The sequence below is a fragment of the Salmo salar genome, chromosome 07 (assembly GCF_965601325.2).
Source record: "Salmo salar chromosome 07, fSalSal1, whole genome shotgun sequence".
Classification (NCBI taxonomy): Eukaryota; Metazoa; Chordata; class Actinopteri; order Salmoniformes; family Salmonidae; genus Salmo; species Salmo salar.
The window spans coordinates 28087163-28106740 of record NC_138297.1 but is presented as its reverse complement, the minus strand read 5'-3'; the positions used below and the strand labels follow the sequence as shown (position 1 = coordinate 28106740).

The window sequence follows — 19578 nt, the reverse complement described above, 5'->3', positions numbered from 1 at the left end:
GGTCAGTCCCCTAATTATTTTGAATGGGCTTGGCGATCATATATTACATTTGTGAAAACGCAGTTGTTTAAGATATATGTTTTTTAAATTATGTTTGTGATTGTGGCTGAATTTACTCCTGCCAGATGCCTTTTTATATAATGTTGCGCTGACGAACATTGTGCTACATTTTTGCCCTTTTAAGGCCATTCAAAAAGCTAACAAACGTTAGAAAACTACAGGGCTACTTCCTTGAAAATGTTGCGGCACTTTCGATGCACGTTGACACAACCATTGGAACAAAGTGTTGTTGTTTCGTAAACTCCATGTACAGTTGGATGAGATCACGGATGGCCAGCGATCAAGTGTCAGGGTCAGTCACACAACAAGTCTCTGTGGCGCAATTGGTTAGAGAGTTAGACTGTTAATCGAAAGGTTGGTGGTTCGAGCCCACCCAGGGACGAGAGTTTTCAGTTTGTTGTGCTCCATGATGCGGATGTGACATCCTGGACCTGTAATGAGATTCCCTGTTACTTTGTCCTGCAGAGGGTCAATGCCAACACAAGCCTCTCTAGTGCAATCAGTTAGTGTGTTTGACAATCTATCTAAAGATTGGTGCTTCGACACCACCCATGGATGACATTTTTCAGATTGTAGCGATGTGAAACTTCCTGACTTGTAGTGAGCTTCCATGAGACTTTGGCCTGCTGAGGGTGAATATAATCACAAGTCTCTGTGGCGCAATTGGTTAGCGCCTTAGGCCGTTATTTTAAAGGTTGGTGATTTCAGCCCACCCAGAGATGCTATCTTTCCATTTATAGTGATGTGGAAAGACATTCCTGGATTTACCGTAAGCTCGCTTTTGACCTGCTTTGTTTCCTATTGTCACATGTGATTGGTGTGTTGTTGAACATGAAAGATGACAAGTTCCTATACCTGCTGCTATACTATACCTAAATGGCTGTCAATGGTCTCTGATCTTCTGTTACTCAATTGCTTGATCATTCTGTGGTCTCCATGGAACATATCATTTATTCATATTAATCCGGCAAGTATGACAATGTAAATGATGTCAATCTGGCATGAAAACCCTTAGCATTTAAATGTATTTCGCTTGAAGGACAATGTTGGTCCAGTATGTGTGTGTTTGTGTGAATATGTGTGCCTATACGCCATGAAAGTGACTCGCCATTACATCATTCTTAAGGGGCAGTCCCCTAATTATTTTGAATGGGCTTGGCAATCATATGTTACATTCGTGAAAACGCAGTTGTTTAAGATATATATTTATCAAATTATATTCGTGATTGTGGCTGAATTTACTCCTGCCAGATGCCTTTTTATATAATGTTGTGCTGACGAACATTGTGCTACATTTTTGCCCTTTTAAGGCCATTCAAAAAGCTAACAAACGTTAGAAAACTACAGGGCTACTTCCTTGAAAATGTTGCGGCACTTTCGATGCACGTTGACACAACCATTGGAACAAAGTGTTGTTGTTTCGTAAACTCCATGTACAGTTGGATGAGATCACGGATGGCCAGCGATCAAGTGTCAGGGTCAGTTACACAACAAGTCTCTGTGGCGCAATTGGTTAGAGAGTTAGACTGTTAATCTAAAGGTTGGTGGTTCGAGCCCACCCAGGGACGAAAGTTTTCGGTTTGTTGTGCTCCATGATGCGGATGTGACATCCTGGACCTGTAATGAGATTCCCTGTTACTTTGTCCTGCAGAGGGTCAATGCCAACACAATCCTCTCTAGTGCAATCAGTTAGTGTGTTTGACAATCTATCTAAAGATTGGTGCTTCGACACCACCCATGGATGACATTTTTCAGATTGTAGCGATGTGAAACTTCCTGACTTGTAGTGAGCTTCCATGAGACTTTGGCCTGCTGAGGGTGAATATAATCACAAGTCTCTGTGGCGCAATTGGTTAGCGCCTTAGGCCGTTATTTTAAAGGTTGGTGATTTCAGCCCACCCAGAGATGCTATCTTTCCATTTATAGTGATGTGGAAAGACCTTCCTGGATTTACCGTAAGCTCGCTTTTGACCTGCTTTGTTTCCTATTGTCACATGTGATTGGTGTGTTGTTGAACATGAAAGATGACAAGTTCCTATACCTGCTGCTATACTATACCTAAATGGCTGTCAATGGTCTCTGATCTTCTGTTACTCAATAGCTTGATCATTCTGTGGTCTCCATGGAACATATCATTTATTCATATTAATCTGGCTAGTATGACAATGTAAATGATGTCAATCTGGCATGAAAACCCTTAGCATTTAAATGTATTTCGCTTGAAGGACAATGTTGGTCCAGTATGTGTGTGTTTGTGTGAATATGTGTGCCTATACGCCATGAAAGTGACTCGCCATTACATCATTCTTCCAGGGTCAGTCCCCTAATTATTTTGAATGGGCTTGGCGATCATATATTACATTCGTGAAAACGCAGTTGTTTAAGATATATATTTATCAAATTATATTCGTGATTGTGGCTGAATTTACTCCTGCCAGATGCCTTTTTATATAATGTTGCGCTGACGAACATTGTGCTACATTTTTGCCCTTTTAAGGCTATTCAAAAAGCTAACAAACGTTAGAAAACTACATGGCTATTTCCTTGAAAATGTTGCGGCACTTTCGATGCACGTTGACACAACCATTGGAACAAAGTGTTGTTGTTTCGTAAACTCCAAGTACAGTTGGATGAGATCACGGATGGCCAGCGATCAAGTGTCAGGGTAAGACAAGCAACAAGTCTCTGTGGCGCAATTGGTTAGCGTGTTAGACTGTTAATCTAAAGGTTGGTGGTTCGAGCCCACCCAGGGACGCGAGTTTTCAGTTTGTTGTGCTCCATGATGCGGATGTGACATCCTGGACCTGTAATGAGATTCCCTTTTACTTTGTCCTGCTGAGGGTCAATGCCAACACAAGCCTCTCTAGTGCAATCAGTTAGTGTGTTTGACAATCCATCTAAAGATTGGTGCTTCGACACCACCCATGGATGACATTTTTCAGATTGTAGCGATGTGAAACTTCCTGACTTGTAGTGAGCTTCCATGAGACTTTGGCCTGCTGAGGGTGAATATAATCACAAGTCTCTGTGGCGCAATTGCTTAGCGCCTTAGGCCGTTATTTTAAAGGTTGGTGATTTCAGCCCACCCAGAGATGCTATCTTTCCATTTATAGTGATGTGGAAAGACCTTCCTGGATTTACCGTAAGCTCGCTTTTGACCTGCTTTGTTTCCTATTGTCACATGTGATTGGTGTGTTGTTGAACATGAAAGATGACAAGTTCCTATACCTGCTGCTATACTATACCTAAATGGCTGTCAATGGTCTCTGATCTTCTGTTACTCAATTGCTTGATCATTCTGTGGTCTCCATGGAACATATCATTTATTCATATTAATCCGGCAAGTATGACAATGTAAATGATGTCAATCTGGCATGAAAACCCTTAGCATTTAAATGTATTTCGCTTGAAGGACAATGTTGGTCCAGTATGTGTGTGTTTGTGTGAATATGTGTGCCTATACGCCATGAAAGTGACTCGCCATTACATCATTCTTAAGGGGCAGTCCCCTAATCATTTTGAATGGGCTTGGCAATCATATGTTACATTCGTGAAAACGCAGTTGTTTAAGATATATATTTATCAAATTATATTCGTGATTGTGGCTGAATTTACTCCTGCCAGATGCCTTTTTATATAATGTTGTGCTGACGAACATTGTGCTACATTTTTGCCCTTTTAAGGCCATTCAAAAAGCTAACAAACGTTAGAAAACTACAGGGCTACTTCCTTGAAAATGTTGCGGCACTTTCGATGCACGTTGACACAACCATTGGAACAAAGTGTTGTTGTTTCGTAAACTCCATGTACAGTTGGATGAGATCACGGATGGCCAGCGATCAAGTGTCAGGGTCAGACAAGCAACAAGTCTCTGTGGCGCAATTGGTTAGCGCGTTCGACTGTTAATCTAAAGGTTGGTGCTTCGAGCCCACCCAGGGACGCGAGTTTTCAGTTTGTTGTGCTCCATGATGCGGATGTGACATCCTGGACCTGTAATGAGATTCCCTTTTACTTTGTCCTGCTGAGGGTCAATGCCAACACAAGCCTCTCTAGTGCAATCAGTTAGTGTGTTTGACAATCCATCTAAAGATTGGTGCTTCGACACCACCCATGGATGACATTTTTCAGATTGTAGCGATGTGAAACTTCCTGACTTGTAGTGAGCTTCCATGAGACTTTGGCCTGCTGAGGGTGAATATAATCACAAGTCTCTGTGCCGCAATTGGTTAGTGCCTTAGGCTGTTAGTTTGAAGGTTGGTTATTTGAGCCCACCCAGAGATGCTTTCTTTCCATTTATAGTGATGTGGAAAGACCTTCCTGGATTTACAGTAAGCTCGCTTTTCACCTGCTTTGTTTCCTATTGTCACATGTGATTGGTGTGTTGTTGAACATGAAACATGACAAGTTCCTATACCTGCTGCTAAACTATACCTAAATGGCTGTCAATGGTCTCTGATCTTCTGTTACTCAATTGCTGGATCATTCTGTGGTCTCCATGGAACATATCATTTATTCATATTAATCCGGCAAGTATGACAATGTAAATGATGTCAATCTGGCATGAAAACCCTTAGCATTTAAATGTATTTCGCTTGAAGGACAATGTTGGTCCAGTATGTGTGTGTTTGTGTGAATATGTGTGCCTATACGCCATGAAAGTGACTCGCCATTACATCATTCTTCCAGGGTCAGTCCCCTAATTATTTTGAATGGGCTTGGCGATCATATATTACATTCGTGAAAACGCAGTTGTTTAAGATATATATTTATCAAATTATATTCGTGATTGTGGCTGAATTTACTCCTGCCAGATGCCTTTTTATATAATGTTGCGCTGACGAACATTGTGCTACATTTTTGCCCTTTTAAGGCTATTCAAAAAGCTAACAAACGTTAGAAAACTACATGGCTATTTCCTTGAAAATGTTGCGGCACTTTCGATGCACGTTGACACAACCATTGGAACAAAGTGTTGTTGTTTAGTAAACTCCAAGTACAGTTGGATGAGATCACGGATGGCCAGCGATCAAGTGTCAGGGTAAGACAAGCAACAAGTCTCTGTGGCGCAATTGGTTAGCGTGTTAGACTGTTAATCTAAAGGTTGGTGGTTCGAGCCCACCCAGGGACGAAAGTTTTCGGTTTGTTGTGCTCCATGATGCGGATGTGACATCCTGGACCTGTAATGAGATTCCCTGTTACTTTGTCCTGCAGAGGGTCAATGCCAACACAAGCCTCTCTAGTGCAATCAGTTAGTGTGTTTGACAATCTATCTAAAGATTGGTGCTTCGACACCACCCATGGATGACATTTTTCAGATTGTAGCGATGTGAAACTTCCCGACTTGTAGTGAGCTTCCATGAGACTTTGGCCTGCTGAGGGTGAATATAATCACAAGTCTCTGTGGCGCAATTGGTTAGCGCCTTAGGCCGTTATTTTAAAGGTTGGTGATTTCAGCCCACCCAGAGATGCTATCTTTCCATTTATAGTGATGTGGAAAGACCTTCCTGGATTTACCGTAAGCTCGCTTTTGACCTGCTTTGTTTCCTATTGTCACATGTGATTGGTGTGTTGTTGAACATGAAACATGACAAGTTCCTATACCTGCTGCTATACTATACCTAAATGGCTGTCAATGGTCTCTGATCTTCTGTTACTCAATAGCTTGATCATTCTGTGGTCTCCATGGAACATATCATTTATTCATATTAATCTGGCTAGTATGACAATGTAAATGATGTCAAACTGGCATGAAAACCCATAGCATTTAAATGTATCTCGCTTGAAGGACAATGTTGGTCCAGTATGTGTGTGTTTGTGTGAATATGTGTGCCTATACGCCATGAAAGTGACTCGCCATTACATCATTCTTCCGGGGTCAGTCCCCTAATTATTTTGAATGGGCTTGGCGATCATATATTACATTTGTGAAAACGCAGTTGTTTAAGATATATGTTTTTTAAATTATGTTTGTGATTGTGGCTGAATTTACTCCTGCCAGATGCCTTTTTATATAATGTTGCGCTGACGAACATTGTGCTACATTTTTGCCCTTTTAAGGCCATTCAAAAAGCTAACAAACGTTAGAAAACTACAGGGCTACTTCCTTGAAAATGTTGCGGCACTTTCGATGCACGTTGACACAACCATTGGAACAAAGTGTTGTTGTTTCGTAAACTCCATGTACAGTTGGATGAGATCACGGATGGCCAGCGATCAAGTGTCAGGGTCAGTCACACAACAAGTCTCTGTGGCGCAATTGGTTAGAGAGTTAGACTGTTAATCGAAAGGTTGGTGGTTCGAGCCCACCCAGGGACGAGAGTTTTCAGTTTGTTGTGCTCCATGATGCGGATGTGACATCCTGGACCTGTAATGAGATTCCCTGTTACTTTGTCCTGCAGAGGGTCAATGCCAACACAAGCCTCTCTAGTGCAATCAGTTAGTGTGTTTGACAATCTATCTAAAGATTGGTGCTTCGACACCACCCATGGATGACATTTTTCAGATTGTAGCGATGTGAAACTTCCTGACTTGTAGTGAGCTTCCATGAGACTTTGGCCTGCTGAGGGTGAATATAATCACAAGTCTCTGTGGCGCAATTGGTTAGCGCCTTAGGCCGTTATTTTAAAGGTTGGTGATTTCAGCCCACCCAGAGATGCTATCTTTCCATTTATAGTGATGTGGAAAGACATTCCTGGATTTACCGTAAGCTCGCTTTTGACCTGCTTTGTTTCCTATTGTCACATGTGATTGGTGTGTTGTTGAACATGAAAGATGACAAGTTCCTATACCTGCTGCTATACTATACCTAAATGGCTGTCAATGGTCTCTGATCTTCTGTTACTCAATTGCTTGATCATTCTGTGGTCTCCATGGAACATATCATTTATTCATATTAATCCGGCAAGTATGACAATGTAAATGATGTCAATCTGGCATGAAAACCCTTAGCATTTAAATGTATTTCGCTTGAAGGACAATGTTGGTCCAGTATGTGTGTGTTTGTGTGAATATGTGTGCCTATACGCCATGAAAGTGACTCGCCATTACATCATTCTTAAGGGGCAGTCCCCTAATTATTTTGAATGGGCTTGGCAATCATATGTTACATTCGTGAAAACGCAGTTGTTTAAGATATATATTTATCAAATTATATTCGTGATTGTGGCTGAATTTACTCCTGCCAGATGCCTTTTTATATAATGTTGTGCTGACGAACATTGTGCTACATTTTTGCCCTTTTAAGGCCATTCAAAAAGCTAACAAACGTTAGAAAACTACAGGGCTACTTCCTTGAAAATGTTGCGGCACTTTCGATGCACGTTGACACAACCATTGGAACAAAGTGTTGTTGTTTCGTAAACTCCATGTACAGTTGGATGAGATCACGGATGGCCAGCGATCAAGTGTCAGGGTCAGTCACACAACAAGTCTCTGTGGCGCAATTGGTTAGAGAGTTAGACTGATAATCTAAAGGTTGGTGGTTCGAGCCCACCCAGGGACGAGAGTTTTCAGTTTGTTGTGCTCCATGATGCGGATGTGACATCCTGGACCTGTAATGAGATTCCCTGTTACTTTGTCCTGCAGAGGGTCAATGCCAACACAAGCCTCTCTAGTGCAATCAGTTAGTGTGTTTGACAATCTATCTAAAGATTGTTGCTTCGACACCACCCATGGATGACATTTTTCAGATTGTAGCGATGTGAAACTTCCTGACTTGTAGTGAGCTTCCATGAGACTTTGGCCTGCTGAGGGTGAATATAATCACAAGTCTCTGTGGCGCAATTGGTTAGCGCCTTAGGCCGTTATTTTAAAGGTTGGTGATTTCAGCCCACCCAGAGATGCTATCTTTCCATTTATAGTGATGTGGAAAGACCTTCCTGGATTTACCGTAAGCTCGCTTTTGACCTGCTTTGTTTCCTATTGTCACATGTGATTGGTGTGTTGTTGAACATGAAAGATGACAAGTTCCTATACCTGCTGCTATACTATACCTAAATGGCTGTCAATGGTCTCTGATCTTCTGTTACTCAATTGCTTGATCATTCTGTGGTCTCCATGGAACATATCATTTATTCATATTAATCCGGCAAGTATGACAATGTAAATGATGTCAATCTGGCATGAAAACCCTTAGCATTTAAATGTATTTCGCTTGAAGGACAATGTTGGTCCAGTATGTGTGTGTTTGTGTGAATATGTGTGCCTATACGCCATGAAAGTGACTCGCCATTACATCATTCTTAAGGGGCAGTCCCCTAATTATTTTGAATGGGCTTGGCAATCATATGTTACATTCGTGAAAACGCAGTTGTTTAAGATATATATTTATCAAATTATATTCGTGATTGTGGCTGAATTTACTCCTGCCAGATGCCTTTTTATATAATGTTGCGCTGACGAACATTTTGCTACATTTTTGCCCTTTTAAGGCTATTCAAAAAGCTAACAAACGTTAGAAAACTACAGGGCTACTTCCTTGAAAATGGTGCGGCACTTTCGATGCACGTTGACACAACCATTGGAACAAAGTGTTGTTGTTTCGTAAACTCCATGTACAGTTGGATGAGATCACGGATGGCCAGCGACCAAGTGTCAGGGTCAGGGTCAGACACACAACAAGTCTCTTGGTTAGCGCGTTAGACTGTTAATCTAAAGGTTGGTGGTTCGAGCCCACCCAGGGATGAGAGTTTTCAGTTTGTTGTGCTCCATGTGACATCCTGGACCTGTAATGAGATTCCCTGTTACTTTGTCCTGCTGAGGGTCAATGCCAACACAAGCCTCTCTAGTGCAGTCAGTTAGTGTGTTTGACAATCTATCTAAAGATTGGTGCTTCGACACCACCCATGGATGACATTCTTCAGATTGTAGCAATATGAAACTTCCTGACTTGTAGTGAGCTTCCATGAGACTTTGTCCTGCTGAGGGTCAATATAATCACAAGTCTCTGTGGCGCAATTGTTTAGCGCCTTAGGCTGTTAGTTTAAAGGTTGGTGATTTGAGCCCACCCAGAGATGCTATCTTTCCATTTATAGTGATGTGGAAAGACCTTCCTGGATTTACAGTAAGCTATCTTTTGTTTCCTATTGTCACATGTGATTGCTGTGTTGTTGAACATGAAAGATGACAAGTTCCTATACCTGCTGCTATACTATACCTAAATGGCTGTCAATGGTCTCTGATCTTCTGTTACTCAATAGCTTGATCATTCTGTGGTCTCCATGGAACATATCATTTATTCATATTAATCTGGCTAGTATGACAATGTAAATGATGTCAAACTGGCATGAAAACCCATAGCATTTAAATGTATCTCGCTTGAAGGACAATGTTGGTCCAGTATGTGTGTGTTTGTGTGAATATGTGTGCCTATACGCCATGAAAGTGACTCGCCATTACATCATTCTTCCGGGGTCAGTCCCCTAATTATTTTGAATGGGCTTGGCGATCATATATTACATTTGTGAAAACGCAGTTGTTTAAGATATATGTTTTTTAAATTATGTTTGTGATTGTGGCTGAATTTACTCCTGCCAGATGCCTTTTCATATAATGTTGTGCTGACGAACATTGTGCTACATTTTTGCCCTTTTAAGGCCATTCAAAAAGCTAACAAACGTTAGAAAACTACAGGGCTACTTCCTTGAAAATGTTGCGGCACTTTCGATGCACGTTGACACAACCATTGGAACAAAGTGTTGTTGTTTCGTAAACTCCATGTACAGTTGGATGAGATCACGGATGGCCAGCGATCAAGTGTCAGGGTCAGTCACACAACAAGTCTCTGTGGCGCAATTGGTTAGAGAGTTAGACTGTTAATCTAAAGGTTGGTGGTTCGAGCCCACCCAGGGACGAGAGTTTTCAGTTTGTTGTGCTCCATGATGCGGATGTGACATCCTGGACCTGTAATGATATTCCCTGTTACTTTGTCCTGCTGAGGGTCAATGCCAACACAAGCCTCTCTAGTGCAATCACTTAGTGTGTTTGATAATCTATCTAAAGATTGGTGCTTCGACACGACCCATGGATGACATTTTTCAGATTGTAGCGATGTGAAACTTCCTGACTTGTAGTGAGCTTCCATGAGACTTTGGCCTGCTGAGGGTGAATATAACCAAAAGTCTCTGTGGCGCAATTGGTTAGCGCCTTAGGCTGTTAGTTTAAAGGTTGGTGATTTGAGCCCACCCAGAGATGCTATCTTTCCATTTATAGTGATGTGGAAAGACCTTCCTGGATTTACAGTAAGCTCGCTTTTGACCTGCTTTGTTTCCTATTGTCACATATGATTGGTGTGTTGTTGAACATGAAAGATGACAAGTTCCTATACCTGCTGCTATACTATACCTAAATGGCTGTCAATGGTCTTTGATCTTCTGTTACTCAATAGCTTGATCATTCTGTGGTCTCCATGGAACATATCATTTATTCATATTAATCATTCAAGTATGACAATGTAAATGATGTCAATCTGGCATGAAAACCCTTAGCATTTAAATGTATTTCGCTTGAAGGACAATGTTGATCCAGTATGTGTGTGTTTGTGTGAATATGTGTGCCTATACGCCATGAAAGTGACTCGCCATTACATCATTCTTCCAGGGTCAGTCTCCTAATTATTTTGAATGGGCTTGGCGATCATATATTACATTCGTGAAAACGCAGTTGTTTAAGATATATATTTATCAAATTATATTCGTGATTGTTGCTGAATTTACTCCTGCCAGATGCCTTTTTATATAATGTTGCGCTGACGAACATTGTGCTACATTTTTGCCCTTTTAAGGCCATTCAAAAAGCTAACAAACGTTAGAAAACTACAGGGCTACTTTCTTGAAAATGTTGCGGCACTTTCGATGCACGTTGACACAACCATTGGAACAAAGTGTTGTTGTTTCGTAAACTCCATGTACAGTTGGATGAGATCACGGATGGCCAGCGATCAAGTGTCAGGGTCAGACGCACAACAAGTCTCTGTGGCGCAGTTGGTTAGCGCGTTAGACTGTTAATCTAAAGGTTGGTGGTTCGAGCCCACCCAGGGACGAGAGTTTTCAGTTTGTTGTGCTCCGTGATGCGGATGTGACATCCTGGACCCTGTTACTTTGTCCTGCTGAGGGTCAATGCCAACACAAGCCTCTCTAGTGCAATCAGTTAGTGTGTTTGACAATCTATCTAAAGATTGGTTCTTCGACACCACCCATGGATGACATTTTTCAGATTGTAGCGATGTGAAACTTCCTGACTTGTAGTGAGCTTCCATGAGACTTTGGCCTGCTGAGGGTGAATGTAATCTCAAATCTCTGTGGCGCAATTGGTTAGCGCCTTAGGCCGTTAGTTTAAAGGTTGGTGATTTCAGCCCGCCCAGAGATGCTATCTTTCCATTTATAGTGATGTGGAAAGACCTTCCTGGATTTACCGTAAACTCGCTTTTGACCTGCTTTGTTTCCTATTGTCACATGTGATTGGTGTGTTGTTGAACATGAAAGATGACAAGTTCCTATACCTGCTGCTATACTATACCTAAATGGCTTTCAATGGTCTCTGATATTAAGTTACTCAATAGCTTGATCATTCTGTGGTCTCCATGGAACATATCATTTATTCATATTAATCCGGCAAGTATGACAATGTAAATTATGTCAATCTGGCATGAAAACCCTTAGCATTTAAATGTATTTCGCTTGAAGGACAATGTTGGTCCAGTATGTGTGTGTTTGTGTGAATATGTGTGCCTATACGCCATGAAAGTGACTCGCCATTACATCATTCTTCCAGGGTCAGTCCCCTAATTATTTTGAATGGGCTTGGCGATCATATATTACATTCGTGAAAACGCAGTTGTTTAAGATATATATTTATCAAATTATATTTGTGATTGTGGCTGAATTTACTCCTGCCAGATGCCTTTTTATATAATGTTGCGCTGACGAACATTATGCTACATTTTTGCCCTTTTAAGGCCATTCAAAAAGCTAACAAACGTTAGAAAACTACAGGGCTACTTCCTTGAAAATGTTGCGGCACTTTCGATGCACGTTGACACAACCATTGGAACAAAGTGTTGTTGTTTCGTAAACTCCATGTACAGTTGGATGAGATCACGGATGGCCAGCGATCAAGTGTCAGGGTCAGACACACAACAAGTCTCTGTGGCGCAATTGGTTAGCGCGTTAGACTGTTAATCTAAAGGTTGGTGGTTCGAGCCCACCCAGGGACGAGAGTTTTCAGTTTGTTGTGCTCCATGATGCGGATGTGACATCCTGGACCTGTAATGAGATTCCATGTTACTTTGTCCTGCTGAGGGTCAATGCCAACACAAGCCTCTCTAGTGCAGTCAGTTAGTGTGTTTGACAATCTATCTAAAGATTGGTGCTTCGACACCACCCATGGATGACATTCTTCAGATTGTAGCGATGTGAAACTTCTTGACTTGTAGTAAGCTTCCATGAGACTTTGTCCTGCTGAGGGTCAATATAATCACAAGTCTCTGTGGCGCAATTGGTTAGCGCCTTAGGCTGTTAGTTTAAAGGTTGGTGATTTGAGCCCACCCAGAGATGCTATCTTTCCATTTATAGTGATGTGGAAAGACCTTCCTGGATTTACAGTAAGCTCGCTTTTGACCTGCTTTGTTTCCTATTGTCACATGTGATTGGTGTGTTGTTGAACATGAAAGATGACAAGTTCCTATACCTGCTGCTATACTATACCTAAATGGCTGTCAATGGTCTCTGATCTTCTGTTACTCAATAGCTTGATCATTCTGTGGTCTCCATGGAACATATCATTTATTCATATTAATCTGGCTAGTATGACAATGTAAATGATGTCAAACTGGCATGAAAACCCATAGCATTTAAATGTATTTCGCTTGAAGGACAATGTTGGTCCAGTATGTGTGTGTTTGTGTGAATATGTGTGCCTATACGCCATGAAAGTGACTCGCCATTACATCATTCTTCCAGGGTCAGTCCCCTAATTATTTTGAATGGGCTTGGCGATCATATATTACATTCGTGAAAACGCAGTTGTTTAAGATATATATTTATCAAATTATATTCGTGATTGTGGCTGAATTTACTCCTGCCAGATGCCTTTTTATATAATGTTGCGCTGACGAACATTGTGCTACATTTTTGCCCTTTTAAGGCTATTCAAAAAGCTAACAAACGTTAGAAAACTACATGGCTTCTTCCTTGAAAATGTTGCGGCACTTTCGATGCACGTTGACACAACCATTGGAACAAAGTGTTGTTGTTTCGTAAACTCCATGTACAGTTGGATGAGATCACGGATGGCCAGCGATCAAGTGTCAGGGTCAGACACACAACAAGTCTCTGTGGCGCAATTGGTTAGCGCGTTAGACTGTTAATCTAAAGGTTGGTGGTTCGAGCCCACCCAGGGACGAGAGTTTTCAGTTTGTTGTGCTCCATGATGCGGATGTGACATCCTGGACCTGTAATGAGATTCCCTGTTACTTTGTCCTGCTGAGAGTCAATCCCAACACAAGCCTCTCTAGTGCAGTCACTTAGTGTGTTTGACAATCTATCTAAAGATTGGTGCTTCGACACCACCCATGGATGACATTCTTCAGATTGTAGCAATGTGAAACTTCCTGACTTGTAGTGAGCTTCCATGAGACTTTGTCCTGCTGAGGGTCAATATAATCACAAGTCTCTGTGGCGCAATTGGTTAGCGCCTTAGGCTGTTAGTTTAAAGGTTGGTGATTTGAGCCCACCCAGAGATGCTATCTTTCCATTTATAGTGATGTGGAAAGACCTTCCTGGATTTACCGTAAGCTCGCTTTTGACCTGCTTTGTTTCCTATTGTCACATGTGATTGGTGTGTTGTACAACATGAAAGATGACAAGTTCCTATACCTGCTGCTATACTATACCTAAATGGCTGTCAATGGTCTCTGATATTATGTTACTCAATAGCTTGATCATTCTGTGGTCTCCATGGAACATATCATTTATTCATATTAATCCGGCAAGTATGACAATGTAAATGATGTCAATCTGGCATGAAAACCCTTAGCATATAAATGTATTTCGCTTGAAGGACAATGTTGGTCCAGTATGTGTGTGTTTGTGTGAATATGTGTGCCTATACGCCGTGAAAGTGACTCGCCATTACATCATTCTTCCAGGGTCAGTCCCCTAATTATTTTGAATGGGCTTGGCGATCATATATTACATTTGTGAAAACACAGTTGTTTAAGATATATATTTATCAAATTATATTCGTGATTGTGGCTGAATTTACTCCTGCCAGATGCCTTTTTATATAATGTTGCGCTGACGAACATTGTGCTACATTTTTGCCCTTTTAAGGCTATTCAAAAAGCTAACAAACGTTAGAAAACTACATGGCTTCTTCCTTGAAAATGTTGCGGCACTTTCGATGCACGTTGACACAACCATTGGAACAAAGTGTTGTTGTTTCGTAAACTCCATGTACAGTTGGATGAGATCACGGATGGCCAGCGATCAAGTGTCAGGGTCAGATGCACAACAAGTCTCTGTGGCGCAATTGGTTAGCGCGTTAGACTGTTAATCTAAAGGTTGGTGGTTCGAGCCCACCCAGGCACGAGAGTTTTCAGTTTGTTGTGCTCCATGATGCGGATGTGACATCCTGGACCTGCAATGAGATTCCCTGTTACTTTGTCCTGCTGAGGGTCAATGCCAACACAAGCCTCTCTAGTGCAGTCAGTTATTGTGTTTGACAATCTATCTAAAGATTGGTGCTTCGACACCACCCATGGATGACATTCTTCAGATTGTAGCAATGTGAAACTTCCTGACTTGTAGTGAGCTTCCATGAGACTTTGTCCTGCTGAGGGTCAATATAATCACAAGTCTCTGTGGCGCAATTGGTTAGCGCCTTAGGCCGTTATTTTAAAGGTTGGTGATTTCAGCCCACCCAGAGATGCTATCTTTCCATTTATAGTGATGTGGAAAGACCTTCCTGGATTTACCGTAAGCTCGCTTTTGACCTGCTTTGTTTCCTATTGTCACATGTGATTGGTGTGTTGTTGAACATGAAAGATGACAAGTTCCTATACCTGCTGCTATACTATACCTAAATGGCTGTCAATGGTCTCTGATATTATGTTACTCAATAGCTTGATCATTCTGTGGTCTCCGTGGAACATATCATTTATTCATATTAATCCGGCAAGTATGACAATGTAAATGATGTCAATCTGGCATGAAAACCCTTAGCATATAAATGTATTTCGCTTGAAGGACAATGTTGGTCCAGTATGTGTGTGTTTGTGTGAATATGTGTGCCTATACGCCATGAAAGTGACTCGCCATTACATCATTCTTCCAGGGTCAGTCCCCTAATTATTTTGAATGGGCTTGGCGATCATATATTACATTTGTGAAAACGCAGTTGTTTAAGATATATATTTATCAAATTATATTCGTGATTGTGGCTGAATTTACTCCTGCCAGATGCCTTTTTATATAATGTTGCACTGACGAACATTGTGCTACATTTTTGCCCTTTTAAGGCTATTCAAAAAGCTAACAAACGTTAGAAAACTACATGGCTTCTTCCTTGAAAATGTTGCGGCACTTTCGATGCACGTTGACACAACCATTGGAACAAAGTGTTGTTGTTTCGTAAACTCCATGTACAGTTGGATGAGATCACGGATGGCCAGCGATCAAGTGTCAGGGTCAGACACACAACAAGTCTCTGTGGCGCAATTGGTTAGCGCGTTAGACTGTTAATCTAAAGGTTGGTGGTTCGAGCCCACCCAGGGACGAGAGTTTTCAGTTTGTTGTGCTCCATGATGCGGATGTGACATCCTGGACCTGTAATGAGATTCCCTGTTACTTTGTCCTGCTGAGGCTCAATGCCAACACAAGCCTCTCTAGTGCAGTCAGTTATTGTGTTTGACAATCTATCTAAAGATTGGTGCTTCGACACCACCCATGGATGACATTCTTCGGATTGTAGCAATGTGAAACTTCCTGACTTGTAGTGAGCTTCCATGAGACTTTGTCCTGCTGAGGGTCAATATAATCACAACTCTCTGTGGCGCAATTGGTTAGCGCCTTAGGCTGTTAGTTTAAAGGTTGGTGATTTGAGCCCACCCAGAGATGCTATCTTTCCATTTATAGTGATGTGGAAAGACCTTCCTGGATTTACAGTAAGCTCGCTTTTGACCTGCTTTGTTTCCTATTGTCACATGTGATTGGTGTGTTGTTGAACATGAAAGATGACAAGTTCCTATACCTGCTGCTATACTATACCTAAATGGCTGTCAATGGTCTCTGATCTTCTGTTACTCAATAGCTTGATCATTCTGTGGTCTCCATGGAACATATCATTTATTCATATTAATCTGGCTAGTATGACAATGTAAATGATGTCAAACTGGCATGAAAACCCATAGCATTTAAATGTATCTCGCTTGAAGGACAATGTTGGTCCAGTATGTCTGTGTTTGTGTGAATATGTGTGCCTATACGCCATGAAAGTGACTCGCCATTACATCATTCTTCCGGGGTCAGTCCACTAATTATTTTGAATGGGCTTGGCGATCATATATTACATTTGTGAAAACGCAGTTGTTTAAGATATATGTTTTTTAAATTATGTTTGTTATTGTGGCTGAATTTACTCCTGCCAGATGCCTTTTTATATAATGTTGTGCTGACGAACATTGTGCTACATTTTTGCCCTTTTAAGGCCATTCAAAAAGCTAACAAACGTTAGAAAACTACAGGGCTACTTCCTTGAAAATGTTGCGGCACTTTCGATGCACGTTGACACAACCATTGGAACAAAGTGTTGTTGTTTCGTAAACTCCATGTACAGTTGGATGAGATCACGGATGGCCAGCGATCAAGTGTCAGGGTCAGACACACAACAAGTCTCTGTGGCGCAATTGGTTAGCGCGTTAGACTGTTAATCTAAAGGTTGGTGGTTCGAGCCCACCCAGGGACGAGAGTTTTCAGTTTGTTGTGCTCCATGATGCGGATGTGACATCCTGGACCTGTAATGAGATTCCCTGTTACTTTGTCCTGCTGAGGGTCAATGCCAACACAAGCCTCTCTAGTGCAGTCAGTTATTGTGTTTGACAATCTATCTAAAGATTGGTGCTTCGACACCACCCATGGATGACATTCTTCAGATTGTAGCAATGTGAAACTTCCTGACTTGTAGTGAGCTTCCATGAGACTTTGTCCTGCTGAGGGTAAATATAATCACAAGTCTCTGTGGCGCAATTGGTTAGCGCCTTATGCTGTTAGTTTAAAGGTTGGTGATTTGAGCCCACCCAGAGATGCTATCTTTCCATTTATAGTGATGTGGAAAGACCTTCCTGGATTTACAGTAAGCTCGCTTTTGACCTGCTTTGTTTCCTATTGTCACATGTGATTGGTGTGTTGTTGAACATGAAAGATGACAAGTTCCTATACCTGCTGCTATACTATACCTAAATGGCTATCACTGGTCTTTGATCTTCTGTTACTCAATAGCTTGATCATTCTGTGGTCTCCATGGAACATATCATTTATTCATATTAATCCGGCAAGTATGACAATGTAAATGATGTCAATCTGGCATGAAAACCCTTAGCATTTAAATGTATTTCGCTTGAAGGACAATGTTGATCCAGTATGTGTGTGTTTGTGTGAATATGTGTGCCTATACGCCATGAAAGTGACTCGCCATTACATCATTCTTCCAGGGTCAGTCCCCTAATTATTTTGAATGGGCTTGGCGATCATATATTACATTCGTGAAAACGCAGTTGTTTAAGATATATATTTATCAAATTATATTCGTGATTGTGGCTGAATTTACTCCTGCCAGATGCCTTTTTATATAATGTTGTGCTGACGAACATTGTGCTACATTTTTGCCCTTTTAAGGCCATTCAAAAAGCTAACAAACGTTAGAAAACTACAGGGCTACTTCCTTGAAAATGTTGCGGCACTTTCGATGCACGTTGACACAACCATTGGAACAAAGTGTTGTTGTTTCGTAAACTCCATGTACAGTTGGATGAGATCACGGATGGCCAGCGATCAAGTGTCAGGGTCAGTCACACATCAAGTCTCTGTGGCGCACTTGGTTAGAGAGTTAGACTGTTAATCTAAAGGTTGGTGGTTTGAGCCCACCCAGGGACGAGACTTTTCACTTTGTTGTGCTCCATGATGCGGATGTGACATCCTGGACCTGTAATGAGATTCCCTGTTACTTTGTCCTGCTGAGGGTCAATGCCAACACAAGCCTCTCTAGTGCAGTCAGTTATTGTGTTTGACAATCTATCTAAAGATTGGTGCTTCGACACCACCCATGGATGACATTCTTCAGATTGTAGCAATGTGAAACTTCCTGACTTGTAGTGAGCTTCCATGAGACTTTGTCCTGCTGAGGGTAAATATAATCACAAGTCTCTGTGGCGCAATTGGTTAGCGCCTTATGCTGTTAGTTTAAAGGTTGGTGATTTGAGCCCACCCAGAGATGCTATCTTTCCATTTATAGTGATGTGGAAAGACCTTCCTGGATTTACAGTAAGCTCGCTTTTGACCTGCTTTGTTTCCTATTGTCACATGTGATTGGTGTGTTGTTGAACATGAAAGATGACAAGTTCCTATACCTGCTGCTATACTATACCTAAATGGCTGTCAATGGTCTCTGATCTTCTGTTACTCAATAGCTTGATCATTCTGTGGTCTCCATGGAACATATCATTTATTCATATTAATCTGGCTAGTATGACAATGTAAATGATGTCAAACTGGCATGAAAACCCATAGCATTTAAATGTATCTCGCTTGAAGGACAATGTTGGTCCAGTATGTCTGTGTTTGTGTGAATATGTGTGCCTATACGCCATGAAAGTGACTCGCCATTACATCATTCTTCCGGGGTCAGTCCACTAATTATTTTGAATGGGCTTGGCGATCATATATTACATTTGTGAAAACGCAGTTGTTTAAGATATATGTTTTTTAAATTATGTTTGTTATTGTGGCTGAATTTACTCCTGCCAGATGCCTTTTTATATAATGTTGTGCTGACGAACATTGTGCTACATTTTTGCCCTTTTAAGGCCATTCAAAAAGCTAACAAACGTTAGAAAACTACAGGGCTACTTCCTTGAAAATGTTGCGGCACTTTCGATGCACGTTGACACAACCATTGGAACAAAGTGTTGTTGTTTCGTAAACTCCATGTACAGTTGGATGAGATCACGGATGGCCAGCGATCAAGTGTCAGGGTCAGACACACAACAAGTCTCTGTGGCGCAATTGGTTAGCGCGTTAGACTGTTAATCTAAAGGTTGGTGGTTCGAGCCCACCCAGGGACGAGAGTTTTCAGTTTGTTGTGCTCCATGATGCGGATGTGACATCCTGGACCTGTAATGAGATTCCCTGTTACTTTGTCCTGCTGAGGGTCAATGCCAACACAAGCCTCTCTAGTGCAGTCAGTTATTGTGTTTGACAATCTATCTAAAGATTGGTGCTTCGACACCACCCATGGATGACATTCTTC

At 41.5% G+C, this 19578-nt stretch overlaps 9 non-coding genes across 9 annotated transcripts; all 9 read left to right on the top strand.

Annotated features, from left to right (window-relative positions):
• Positions 1-2741: 2741 nt before the first annotated feature.
• On the top strand, positions 2742-2815 carry trnan-guu (transfer RNA asparagine (anticodon GUU)). Its single transcript has one exon. It is a non-coding gene; the product is annotated as a tRNA-Asn (tRNA).
• A 2299-nt stretch (positions 2816-5114) lies between these two features.
• trnan-guu (transfer RNA asparagine (anticodon GUU)) lies at positions 5115-5188 on the top strand. The gene has a single exon. It is a non-coding gene; the product is annotated as a tRNA-Asn (tRNA).
• Positions 5189-7487: 2299 nt separating this feature from the next.
• Positions 7488-7561, top strand: trnai-gau (transfer RNA isoleucine (anticodon GAU)). The gene has a single exon. It is a non-coding gene; the product is annotated as a tRNA-Ile (tRNA).
• A 3463-nt stretch (positions 7562-11024) lies between these two features.
• On the top strand, positions 11025-11098 carry trnan-guu (transfer RNA asparagine (anticodon GUU)). Its single transcript has one exon. It is a non-coding gene; the product is annotated as a tRNA-Asn (tRNA).
• A 1099-nt stretch (positions 11099-12197) lies between these two features.
• On the top strand, positions 12198-12271 carry trnan-guu (transfer RNA asparagine (anticodon GUU)). Its single transcript has one exon. It is a non-coding gene; the product is annotated as a tRNA-Asn (tRNA).
• Positions 12272-13384: 1113 nt separating this feature from the next.
• Positions 13385-13458, top strand: trnan-guu (transfer RNA asparagine (anticodon GUU)). The gene has a single exon. It is a non-coding gene; the product is annotated as a tRNA-Asn (tRNA).
• A 2300-nt stretch (positions 13459-15758) lies between these two features.
• trnan-guu (transfer RNA asparagine (anticodon GUU)) lies at positions 15759-15832 on the top strand. The gene has a single exon. It is a non-coding gene; the product is annotated as a tRNA-Asn (tRNA).
• Positions 15833-16945: 1113 nt separating this feature from the next.
• On the top strand, positions 16946-17019 carry trnan-guu (transfer RNA asparagine (anticodon GUU)). The gene has a single exon. It is a non-coding gene; the product is annotated as a tRNA-Asn (tRNA).
• A 2300-nt stretch (positions 17020-19319) lies between these two features.
• Positions 19320-19393, top strand: trnan-guu (transfer RNA asparagine (anticodon GUU)). The gene has a single exon. It is a non-coding gene; the product is annotated as a tRNA-Asn (tRNA).
• Positions 19394-19578: the final 185 nt, after the last annotated feature.